Source organism: Anopheles marshallii, chromosome 2 (genome assembly GCF_943734725.1).
Source record: "Anopheles marshallii chromosome 2, idAnoMarsDA_429_01, whole genome shotgun sequence".
NCBI classification, from domain to species: domain Eukaryota; kingdom Metazoa; phylum Arthropoda; class Insecta; order Diptera; family Culicidae; genus Anopheles; species Anopheles marshallii.
The window spans coordinates 26,894,789-26,907,761 of NC_071326.1; positions in this window are offsets into that span (position 1 = coordinate 26,894,789).

Sequence of the window (12,973 nt, forward strand, 5' to 3'; positions counted from 1 at the left end):
GTTTGTAGTTTGTGACTGTCGAAAAGAAGAGAACGAAAGCAAAAAAGAAACGCCCGATGCGGGTGGATTAAGGGCGGTTCTGTCACTGTTCTTTTTGCTATTTGCGGACCAGCTTATGGCAGACGTTGGCGAGAGTCGTCCGAGTGGCGTGGCAACTGTACACACGGGCAGGTACAACAGGCAACCAAACCCTGCCACGAAAGTGCGACAGTAATTTATTCCGTACGAGTCGCGAAAAGCTAACGGTGGACTGGCCCGGTGCTTTCTTCGGCCATCGAACTATTCGGCCCAAAACAAGAATGGAGTGAGGCGCGTGCCCAGAAGCTGGAAGGTGGCAAACATTTTACAGGGGTGTCTCTGCATGTGTGTGTGTGTGTGTGTGTGTGAGTATGGTCTTTATATTATATTGGAAGCGAATTAATGCTTACTATTTGCCGAACATTGGTGAACCACCTGAGTCGGGGAGTTCGAAGTAGTGTTGGGCAGATGGGATCAAATTCTGGAATGCGATCCTTCATCGGATTAATCCGGATTTAATTGTTAACCTAGAATCCTCTTAGGTGGAATCCAAAACCTTCAGGACTCGGATCTGTCAAGACCAGAATCCGGGATCGAAATCCCAAACAAGAGCCCGGACACGGTTTCTTCAGGATCCGGATCGGTCATTATGGGAATTCGGGATCGAAATTCAAACAAGAGTTCGGATTCAGAGGATTGGTCATAATAGGAATACGAAATCCGAGAAGAATTCTTAAGCAAATCGTTCGCTATTTGTCATGATTGCAGCTACGATCCACTTTGTTTATTATATAAATGAAATCATTCCCTATAAGTTCGACTGTATCAAGGTTCTGTTGTTTTAATGCATTTTCTCTTCTTTTCTTTGGTTGGCTTAAAAAGACTTTGCGTCTTATAACTATTTTACACACAGTTAAACAGTGTTAGTTAATAAACACTTTTTAGCCTTCATTTCATTTCATTTAGCCACATTTTCAGATTAATTAATTTTTTCTTCATCTTTTATGGTGCATTTAACGATGATTATAAAAGTATTGACATGTTCAGGGCTGTATCACTTGAATTCGACTAATGCTCTATTTAAAGCGCCTAGGGCGATTTGGACACATTTTCTCTAGAATGTGTATAAATATATTCCGTATAATTACAACGCAAAAGTCACTCAAGTTCTTTTGTTTCCAAAGAAGGGTTCGGAGGATCGATCGCAAGGCAGATCCGGATTAGGCGAATCCGACATGGGAGCGATTTTTCTCATCACTAGTTCGAAGTCGCAGTAAAAAGTAAGTGGAGCTCCACAAATTCCATTACAAACATCGATGGTTTGTGGCGGTTGCTTGGGTTGCGGAGTTTATTTGATTGCCAAATTAAACACCCGTACGTTCGCGAGCCCGACCGACGGTGGCACGACGGGCGTGTAAGCGCGGGGCGTGGTAAACCGTTTACCCGCACGAACAGTGTCACTGTTTGAGGTTAGTGAACCGTAGCGATGACGTACCACACGGGCACGCGTAGCAGTGGCCCCGTAATTCCTTGCCTGAAACTGTTTTCCATTCGCTGTTGGCAAACGCTATTGATAATAATTGTGTCACGGTGCGCTTTTCGGGCCGCACGGTCGCCATGTTTGAACGGTCGGCCACCATGTTGGATCTGCGCAGAACCGTTCCCAAGCGTCCGAGCGGATTGTTTCTGGGTCAAATGGGTTTCCTGGACGATTGTGTTTGCAGAATTGCGCATACCGATGAGAGCTGGAATTCGTTGTTGACGAACCGTTCCATTAGCGCGTTTATCTCTGCCACGCGAGAGTACATGCCCAAAAAAAAAAAACAAAAATCCCCCACAAAACTTTCTCCGAACTGGCAAAAATCGTGACAATATTTTGCCTCATCGAATAATAGAGGCCGCGGGCAGGCCAAAGGCCACTCACCATTGATTGAACCGCGTGCAACCGTTTCAGTTGCAGGCTTGCAGGGGTGTTAATTTCTAGGTTAATTATTTGGCCCCAAAAACAAAAAAGGCTCCCCCCCCCCCCCCCAAGGTGCTACAAATCGACCATTGTTCGGTGCAAATCGAACGGCTTCTTCTTCTGACGCTCGGACTCAGGCCGCTGGAGGTGATGGGCAGCGTGGCCTAAACGTGTTTCGAAAAGCCTACAAAACAGGGATTCATAGAGCACAATAAAACGCGCACTCGCTTACCTAACCGCTAACAATGGTGGTGTGGGAGGTGGGGTCGAGAAGCGGGAAAAAACGGTGGCCAGGTAGCAGATTTATTATACCATCATTCCGCGGGACTATAATTTTCCCATGAGTGACCAAGCTTTAGTGCTAAATCTGTGGCTTCTCGTCCAACTACTACGGGGCTACGGGGACTAAGTCACTTCAACCGGCCAGCCAGACAGAAGTTTGTGTTCAAAAACGTTTGAGTGTGTGGCAAAAAAAAAACCCCAAGAGTGGTGGCCAGTATTTCACACCCTCCAAGCGTCAATGGGAGACGGACGGAAAAGGGGGTCTGTGTTCGAGGCCGTCTCAGTTCACTACGCGGCAGATTGCGGTATTATGTTGGTCAGTTGGGCTTCCTTCGGAACGCTTCCTTCCGACGCTTTCTTTTTGGCCTCCATTTCGTTTTTGCATCTGGCCCTGCGAATGTGTTGGCGCCCCATCACCAACACCGCCCCCTCGGGCTGTACTCAATCCCGCCAATCGAATCGGCCCGGATCGATGTAATGCAATCATAAAGCAAATTGGATCACCACCAGCGCCCAGGGCATCGCGTTGCTTTTCACTGATATTTTGCCACACATACACCCGCGCACGCATCGCGCTGTTTTTCCGGACCGAAACCAACGAACGCGCGCGGCTGATCCCATTCGGCTGACGCTGCAGCACACTTTCCTTCCGCGAAAAACACTTGCAACGGATCGCTTGTCTTCGCGGCTCGTCTTCGCGGCCAATGGAGGGCAATCGATTTGTTTACATGGCCGCTGCAATGGCGCTGCAAGCGGCTCGAGCAACGATCGATATGAAGGAAATGCATGTGCGGGTTGGGCTGCTATTATTATTAACATTACTAGTGTATGTGGGTGTGTGTGTGGTTTTTCCTTCTGCCAACATTCAGCATCCACTCATAAGCGGTGATCTTGATTGAAGGCGATCGAGGTAATCGCCAGTTGGAAGCCTTGAAACTTGGTTACACTGAGCGAGTATCGGGCACGGGCCTCTACTGTCAATTGATAACACGTAGTGCATGGGATGTGTAACCGTATTGGTGGTGTAGGTTGCTCGGGAAAAAGGAAATTACTTGATACCAATTGCAGTACAAAGTGTTTTAGAAAAAAGGGAACGCAAAGCCTTTTTTGTTGTGGTCTGAAGCTCTTTGTAGGTGATTGATATGCTAGAAAGCAAACCATTCAAATGAATAGGATTTCTCCGTTAGTTTAGCATGTAAATCATATAAAATATTTATAGTTTTTCGGTGTATTTAGAAGTGGCGCCGATCTTTACATGATAGAACCTATGCCAAAATCCCATCCGGAGGAAGGAGTGACTGTTCAACTACGTGATAACTAAAGTAAAAAAAAGCCAGTAATAACAGACCTCACTCGCTTGCCGTTGCTGTACCATCAAAGAAAAAAAAAGTTTTTCGTTAAAAGTTTCAAAAATCGGGAAATTAGTACTACTCCGGTTTCAAATTTACACACCTGTCCAAAAGTTTCAAAAATCGGGAAATTAGTATTACTCCGGTTTCAAATTTACACACCTGTGCCCTATCAAACCGTGTTGCCCATCCCTAGCGCAGGTGAATGTAATTTAGTAAGCAGCAAAATCGCTTGACACGGATACCTCGTAGCGCAATCGAAATCTTCCGTGCGGTTGGTCAAAGAAGCACTTTCCATGTGGGAGCAGATAATATGCATGAAATACTATTCCGGCTAGTGTTTGACAGCTCCGATATCGAGCGGGAAGGTGTGATGCAGCGGAATCAAAGCAAGCGTCAGTCGTACGCCCTACATCCGAGCGATCCCATGGTAATGATCATACTCTGCCATCAGAAGACACCTACTAACGAGTGTCCTCCTTACATCCGTTCGATTGTGGGTCATCTCTGTGCCAACGCAAGAGGTTCTGCCCGGTTCGTCATCGACACGAGCACCGAGCACTCTCGGTGCATAATTTACCACGACCGGAACTCCGCTCGCGGTCGACGGTCGGCACGATACGGTTGCGAACGACAAAAAAATAACAACGAGGAACAACAATTACGGAAGAATGTTATTGATAACGCCCTGGCTCCGCGGCTCGATTGCCGGTGCCCAAGATGGAGGTCCATTTAAATGCGGGCAGGAAGCCATGTGCGCACCCAGCGATAGCGTTTAAACGCTAGAACCTTCTTCAATGTCCACGGAAGTGAGTGAGTGGGTCTCTCGCTCCATATCGGTTAACGGAGAAGTAAAAAAAAAAAAACATTCACGCGCTCATGTCACTGTGCCGCGTGTTGCCTCACCGTTCAAGGCAACATTCGTTAGCGGAGGTGATCTAATTTTGTTTCACTTCACCCCAAAAAATAAGAAAAAAAAAACGCTGGTAGGGAAAATTCCCTGCCCCCAGTGCTTGTATGTGTATCGAGCGAATTAGTGTTGCGAGGCGAAGCTGCCGCCAACGATTCCCGTCCGTTTTGGTGACGTGGACGTGCCCGCCATGCATTTGCCACTCCAGTGGCAATAAACCGGTCCATCGCACGCACTCACACGGGGTTGGATAGGGCCTGCTAGTTTCCCTGCTTGTACGCCCCCCCCCCCCCCCCCCCCCCCCCCGTAAGGGGTTTTCCTCGCGTGATCTATTTTTCCACCCGTACCGAACCGAAAAGCAACGGTTCTGTCAGCTGTGCTGTCTGCACACACCATCACCACACGGGCCCTGCGTGTATGGTGTGTTATTTAACATTTAAAAAAACCAGATTCCTCCGTGAAGTTGGCTGTGCTTCCTTGCACCGGAGCATGTATTATTGCATTCGATGTAGAAGAGCTTCCATGCAGGGGCTTGAAAAACTGGAATAGGTTGCAAGCTTGGTTTGGTTTAGGTTTGGTTTGGTTATTTTTCCCCATCCGTCGAGTTGAATTTGTTGCTCCCTTCCCTTTTGGTTGTTTTTTGATGCTGGTGCTCCACCGACACGCTCTCGATCGTTTGGTCGAACGATCAGCATTCTTAGCAACGTCTCCGAACATCTTACCACCACCATTTGAACCAAAACGCTCCCCCCCTTCCCACCGGGGTTTTCTCACTCACACCGCTTCAGCACGGTGGAAAATGTATGCTTGGCAAACCTTCTCCCACCAAATGCATTCTTAGCGCGGCCCACGGATGCGTGGACTGGGAAGATTAAGCACACAGCGTACCGGATTCTGGAAATCTGTTTTAGGCCCACTACCACCAGAAGCGGTGGAACAGAAAACCTGTTGCTGGGTCGTTAAATATTAAACGCGTTAACCTTGATTCTTGGTCACCAGAACACGCACGCACACAAATAAACCCAGGGAGGGGGGGGGGGGGGGACAACACAAAAAGAAAAAGGTTAAGACAAAATGTGTCTAACAAGCAGGCGTAACAGGCAAGAATGCGCTTTCGACATGGAATCGAAAAGCATGAAGGAAAAAGGTGCGGCAAGACATTCACGAGCAGCCGTTTTCTATGCTGACGAACGCTGCGATGCTGAATGAGGGCTGAACGGATCGTTCTACTGCTGCTGCTGCTGCTGCTGCTGCTGCCAGTGGGCTGCAAGATGGTTGTGTTGGTACCACTTACCATCATTGTGGCCTTGATGTTAAACAACAAAAAAAACATTCACTCTCGCGCTGGGCGCACACAAGATTGAACACAATCGAAGCCCGAAGATTCGACTGCGGCTTGGTTTGGCAACAAATTACGCACCCTTAAGACAAAAAAAAACACACACGCACAGTGCACGGAAGGTTAGGTGGGCTATGGTTGGGAATTGTGGGCACACACAGTGGTGGAGGTTAAAATTCTTCTAAATTTTCCAAGCTTCCCATTCCGTTTGCTTGCGTTCCGTGGGATGGAACGCTTGCAGCCGCTTGCGATGGAAAGCGGCAACAGAAATAAAATGGAAACACCAAGCAACAGAATCATCTAACGGTGGCAAATGAATTGAGGGAATCTAATTGCTTATCGTCACTGGTGGATCTTTAATCTGGACCGTTAAGAGGCTGTAACGGATGCGGCAATAATGTCCATCGCACAAAGACCCGTTCTGAGCGAACGTTGCCCATCATTATCGTATCGCTTCCGCAATCCTTTCCACATCCCCCCCCGGTGGCAGGGGAATAGGGAAGGGGGATGAATCAACGGGCTTTTCGGTGTTGTTCGGTTTGCTTTCTACGACATTCCTGCCGGTACAGGTCAGGCCCGACTGCAGCCGCAACGATGATGGGGTGTTTCTGTGTCTTGCGATCTACCTGCCACGATCCGCTGGTGGGACGCTTTTATGACGTGACACAAACACACACTACAGTGCGAGCGGGAGGACTGGCAGGGCCAACCAGGCAAAAGGGTCTCGATGATTTATGAATGGTTCGAACTATTTGTGTACGTTTGAACGTGCGAAAGGTGGCATTGGTGTGGAATGCTAAATAACCCATGGGCTTAAAGGTTTGACATCCGGACAGTCGGGCGGTTTCCTTAAAATTCGCCCATTGCGGATGTACCAACCCTTCTCCGCCGAAATCAACCATCGACGGATCACAGCACGTACTAAAGGGGGTAAGTGAGGGAAGGGAGATCGGGATCAGATTAAGCGTACCTTGCCGGCGGAATCAAACAAAACTTTCCACGAACGACAAACCGGTGCGTGTACGTGTGTGTGTTCGGGCGGTTTTGTTCGATTCGATACAAAGCACCGCAACCGAAAGGGAAAATTAATCGCCAGTCCAGTCCGGGTGTGCGCAACATGATCACCCCCGGTATTCATTAGTGGCCGCCTGGTGTACGTGAATGATGAAAAATTCATCAAATAAAAAAAAAAACCGCTGGTCAGGTGGAAAAACGATTTCGTCGTGGTTTTTTTTCTTTGGGATCTCGCACCGTGAAACCACGGTCACATAATTGCATTTTCCAATGCGCACCAAAACGGTGAACCAATTGTTATGAATCATAACTCGGTCCACCACGCTCGGTGGGGGTGACAAACTGGATTTAGCATTAGGAGGCGAAGGAAAGAAAAGAAGGTATACGAATGGCAGCGGGCAAGGTTCGTCGCTTGTTGCAGTCACCGAGTCACCGTGGTTGGCGCGTTGACGGCGATTGAAGTTGGCGCTTTCCGAAAGCGGTCCGCGCGGTTTAGCAATCATGTTGTTTTTTGCTTTGACATAAGAAAACATATTCAAAACTGGCTGGGAACTGGGAAAGTATGATCGTCAAATTTTCACTTGCTCACAATCAACATTCTTCATTTATCGATATTTGGCCGCCTTTGGGAGAGGGAATTGCAATTGTCCGGCGCAAACAACAATACAGCGGTGCAAGCAAGGGAACAAATGGAAAATGGATTTGTGTTTTGTACACTCCCGGAATGAATGAATTTCTTCTCCCACCCCTCTCCCTATCCCCCCGTTCCACAATACTTTCCCGTTCATCCCCTTCGACGTTCGATTTCTAACTGGAACTCGTTCAAGCAACAAAAGAGGGTGAATAAGTCCTGCTTTTGGGGGGACTATGAGTCACCGCACCCCACCAGATGTATTTCGCAATGTGATTAATGTTGGTTCGATCGTTTTGGACAGAATTTCACCATCGTCCTAAAATTATCACCAATAGCAACTACCAAAATTAGCACCACCACCCTCAGAACACGATCGATAGGGAAAAGGGAGGCAAATTTCACCCCTTGGTTTTGCATACGCGCGAGTGTTAAAATTCTTTTCCACTTAAACCACAGCGCCTTACATGGCGATGGCCTCGTGGTCCAGTTTCCCGTTTGCTATAAGCTCGCCCAAAACGTGTTGAAGAGTTGAAGGAAAACCAAAAACCTTTGCTTTCGATCAGTAAACACACCCCGTTGGTCGGCGGTTTAGGTGGAACCGTAATGTCTACTATTTAACCCGAAACCGATCGATCCGTTTCAATCCGATCTAGTCCCAATCTGGTCGGCGTACTGTTGTGGGTGTGCAATGGGAACGGTGGGGAACGGAAAAAAACGGGTCGGCAAGTAGGCAAGAAAAGAACCAATTCCATCCACACTTGCACTCTCGGCTCGATTTTTAGGGTGGCTTGTTAGCCAAACAATAAGATCACTCTCTCACGTGGTGGAGAAAAATCAAGGGTGAAACTGAATCCGATTCGGGCATGGCAAACGGCATATTGAACGGGTGCTTTCTTCCCAGGTTTTCCCGCTGTACCGAAGGAGAGTGATATTGTATTGTGTTGTTGTTGTTTTTTTTTTTTTTGGTGGGTAATGTGCCTTTACGTTACATTCGCCCTTAATCGCCACCCGATCGTTCCCGGTGGCGTGTTATTTCACCCAGTACCGATTCGCACTTCACTTTCGTTCGCTGTACGTTCCAAGGGTAATGCTGTCGGTTTCGTTGGACATCGATCATCACAACGTATCGATATGCCCGATTCGCCGGGCACTGGCACCACACTCCTTCCCCCAACCGGACCGGGGTGCGCCCGCCCGCGGCTTCGGGACGACGACAAGAGCTCATCGACACCGAAACTTTCCAATCCAAAGCGCTTGGTTCGGAACGCTCGCGAACGTGCCTGGGGTGGATGAATGGCAGGGGAAAAGGGGAAGGGTAAAAAGGCAAACGAGACATTCATCTCTTTTTCCCGCTTGCATCTTTATGCCCTCCAACCCCCTCCCTTTCTTAAAACGTTCCTCAAAACAACAAAAAATACGGGGTACGCTTTATTTTGTTGTCTTTACCATGTTCCGCCCGCCAAGTGCGCAAAATCTCACCCCATCTCACAGGGGGACGGGTGTGAGGAATGGGTCCGCAGGTTGAAGGGTGAAGCAATCGAACATGGTTCCCCCTCTCCTTCCCCCCTTCGTTCCAAAGGCCATCCAAAGGCTGGTGAAGAGTCATCGTCACCCCGTCACTCGAGCGCCCTGAAGCGCAAGGGATTGATCACTCACCGTCCGACGGCTGCCCAATGCGTTCGTCATATGCGAGACTGGTTCCAAAGTGGACATTACAACAGGTGGTGAAGGGGGGAGGGCTGTCCAACACGAACGTGTGGCACATTCCAAAGTGCGCCTTGGGGACGAGATTTTCGAGGGCCCCCTGAGCCTTTTCACTTGCCATCGAATCGTCTAGGAGGGGTGTGGGGGGGGGGGGGGGGGGGGGGGGGGGATGAAAAGCTGCCGCTTTACAAAAAGCAGTTGTTGCGAAAAACGACGAGTGAGGAAGGGGAGTAGAGGAACTTTCCGTAAGCAACGCGGTGTGTGACAGACGATCGTAATATTTATTTGCCGTGCGCGGTTCCCTTCGGTACATCTTCAGCCCAAAGGGAAGGGAATGGGAGGGTTTTCTCCCTTTCCATCACATCGCGGACCGTCGCTTTCTGGTGACAAATGCGACATGCTGCAGTGAGAGTTGATTGATGTTTTTTAATTAATAAAGAAAGGCCCTCCTATTTGGTGTGGCCGTGCGCAAACAGCAAGACAGCCGGATCGGTCGCCTGTACGATCGGCGGGCTCGCTTTGCATGTGGCACACGGGGCGAGGATAAAAAATTTCTCCAATCTGTTTGCATCGGCTGCACGCGTGATAATTTCAATCTTCAAACAATAATGCCCGAACGGACACCATCAAAACCTTCCGCGAGAGTGCAGCATCGCATGGTGAATTTCGCAACAGAACGAGTGCGACAAGTGTGCGGCATCAGGCACCGATCGTACCGTTGCCGATTAGCCAACTCATCAAATATTTTTTCCAAAAAATGGGTCAAGCAACTTATCCCGCAGTTCCAACGCATTTCACAAACTGTAAATTCCTTTCTACCACCAGCGGCACCACGATCGCGCACCCGCCCCGCTTCACCCGTGCTAACCGTGTGAGCGGGTGTGAGAGCGAGATCTGTTTGCTTTTCGATCTGCGCAGCGCGAGTGTGAGCGGGATCGCAAGAAATCATGTTTTCTTTCGCTCATCTCTTCTTGGTGATTTCTTCTCCCAAGTCTCCCAGCCACACAGCACACTCACACACTCCCATGCACCTGTGAGTGGGCAGAGACGTGCCAGGGGAGATACGTTGCGGTGCTTCTTAAGCTGCGCAGCGTTGGAACGATCGCCGTTGTGCGAGTGTCTCGAAGAAACGGAACCTCGCGTCACTAACACCAGCACCGGTTGGGCTCACCGTATCCCAGCGGAGGAAGCCTACGGACGGTGAGCTTTTTTTTTTAAGCTCGGTTGGGCTTTGCCGCGGTGTGATGCTGCGTTGGTCGGACGGAACCGAACAGGCCGTGCCCGTTTTGGTTTGTGTTACGCCTGTAGTAGTGCCATGGGCCCACCCGAGCCAACATCCCGCCCGTCCCATCTCCCGCTCCCGCTGACGCTGAGAAATGTGAAATGAATACCTTAGAAATTGTCTACGTCCCCAGTTTTTTTGTTGTTGTTGCTTCGCTTTGCTTCGCTCGCTCGTTCGCTCCTTCTCGCTCGCTCGCGGTTCTTCCTTCGCGATTTCACATCCACATTCACTACTGGTTTTTGGTACGGGATTTTTGCCTGGGCACCGAGCGTACCCGCGGTATGCAGACGAACGGCGGTGGTGGTGGTGGTGGTTTGTGGCTATGCTAGAAGGGGTGCAACACCCCTTGCGTGTGCGCGCGCTCACACCGACTGATCCTCCGACACTGGGATGCTGATTTTCACTGACTCTATATCTATATATATGTATATATTTTTCTTATTTCGGGCAAGCTTTCTTCCGAGTTGTGTGAAGCGTATGCGCCAAACCCAGCCAAACGGGAACACCAACAACCGCGGCGCACGGTTTCAACGATCTACAGCCTAAAGCACGATCACGCACAGTAATAAAACGAACTTTCAGCAGCAAAACAGTATAAAACCACACTAATAAAGCGCGCGCGCGCCCGTTAGTTCACACTTGGGTCACTTTGCTGCTCGCCAAATCTTCAAAACCCCCTCAAAAAAAAAAAAACTCACTTGGGGCCCCGGATCTCTAGCCGTCTTCGACGGTAAGATTCCTCCCCCTTCTCCTTCTTCAAACGCAGCACAAGCACGGTCGCTCCACACGGCACGACGTTTCCACACCCGTAATCCAGGCCAACAGTCGGGCCCCCGTGTCTCTGCTCACCTTTGCTCCACTGCTTCAGCGTACGAACGCCAGCAAACAGACGCCTCGGACGACTACTCGGAGCGGACACCTTGCTGGTTCCACTGTCTGCTACGTATTGAAGATCGTCGACGTAGGCCGCGAAAGAAATTCTTCGTTCGCTCGTTCCCCGTGGGCTCTGGGGTTCCACTCTCGGTCGGCCTCGCTCTCGCGGCGCACTCTCGCTCTCTCCGCGTTTTTGTAGGTGTGCTGGTGTGCAGCCGTGTCCGTGGCCACCAGCAACGAAACGGTGCGCGGTTCTGGAAAGTAGGAAATTGAGCGAAAAACCCCGTACCCGGAGAGCTGGCCGAATGCACCATCCTTAACAACACCAACTCCGAATCCACACCTTAAAAGCTTTTGCCACCTGCCTTGCTTCCTTGGTTGGTTCGGTAGGGGAGAGGGGGGAAAGGAAAACCCAACCCGGACGGGGTGAGATGACGAACGAAAGAGAAAAGAAATGTACTCTCGCGCACCTGAGACCCTTTTGCTGTTGCTTTGCCATGGCTTTGCGATCCCGCGGAGTCGGTGTGTAACGCAAACTCCCGGAGGAACGGTTCACACACCGAAAACGCACCCTTAAAACTTCCGTGTCCGTGTGTTAGTTTTCTGGTCGTTTCCTTAAGTCATCCATTCCCACCGCAACAGGTACCAAATCACACACACACACACGTATATTCGGGAACGAAGGATAAGCGGTGAAAGAAAGGGACCAAAAAAGGGACTCGTCCTCCGAATTGCCTTGTTCAATCAAAAAGATAAACATTCCATTATGGTTTTCGCTTCGTTTGTCGAGCATCATGTTACAGAATGCAATGAAATGCATCCTTAAAAGTAAAACCCACTCTCAATCCTGCGCTCGTTGAATCAATTTCGTTCATTCAGATGCAAAACGCTTCCCACGTTCCGTGCGCCACCACGCACCGAGGGTTCGTCGCTTTTCATTCGCACCGGGGCGTTGAAGTCTTTTGTATTCGGCAATCGATTCCGAATCAAACAGTCACTAAAAATATGTGTGTATCCCTCTCTTTCTCTTTCTCTCTCTCTCGTTTCATGTGGATGTGGAATTTGTGTGTGAGTTTTCTTTCTTTCTTTCTTTTCTTTTCTTTCCCAGCTTTGTGTGTTTTCACCCGATCCAAATACCTTCGCGCGGTGGGGCCTGGAATACCGGACCAGGTTTTTGGTTTGGGCCACCACCTGATTCCACACACGCGTCCGTGACTCGACTAAATGCAAATGAACGGACGGTATTTCGAATATTTGCCGCATGTCGCGCCATTCGCTAAGGGTGATAATTGTCATCATCATCAGGGCATCATCCCTGGGGGAGTTGATCGGGAGATGATCAGGCGACCGATCTGCTGTGGGATTCGATTCGATTGCCTAGCGGTGGGTCGGTGCGTTCTAGCAGAAAGGAAGGGTTCCGGTTTCGGGGATTGGCCGTAGAAAGATACACAAATTAAACGAATATTCCAGCATTTCAAATTTCCCTCCAAATTATACTCGACTCCGCAGCTGGTGGTTCGATTCGGTCCCCTGGTTTTCGTAGACTAAAACGATAACAAAAAAACCCCCGTATGCCACACATAGCGTCCCGAAAGGCAAGAACCT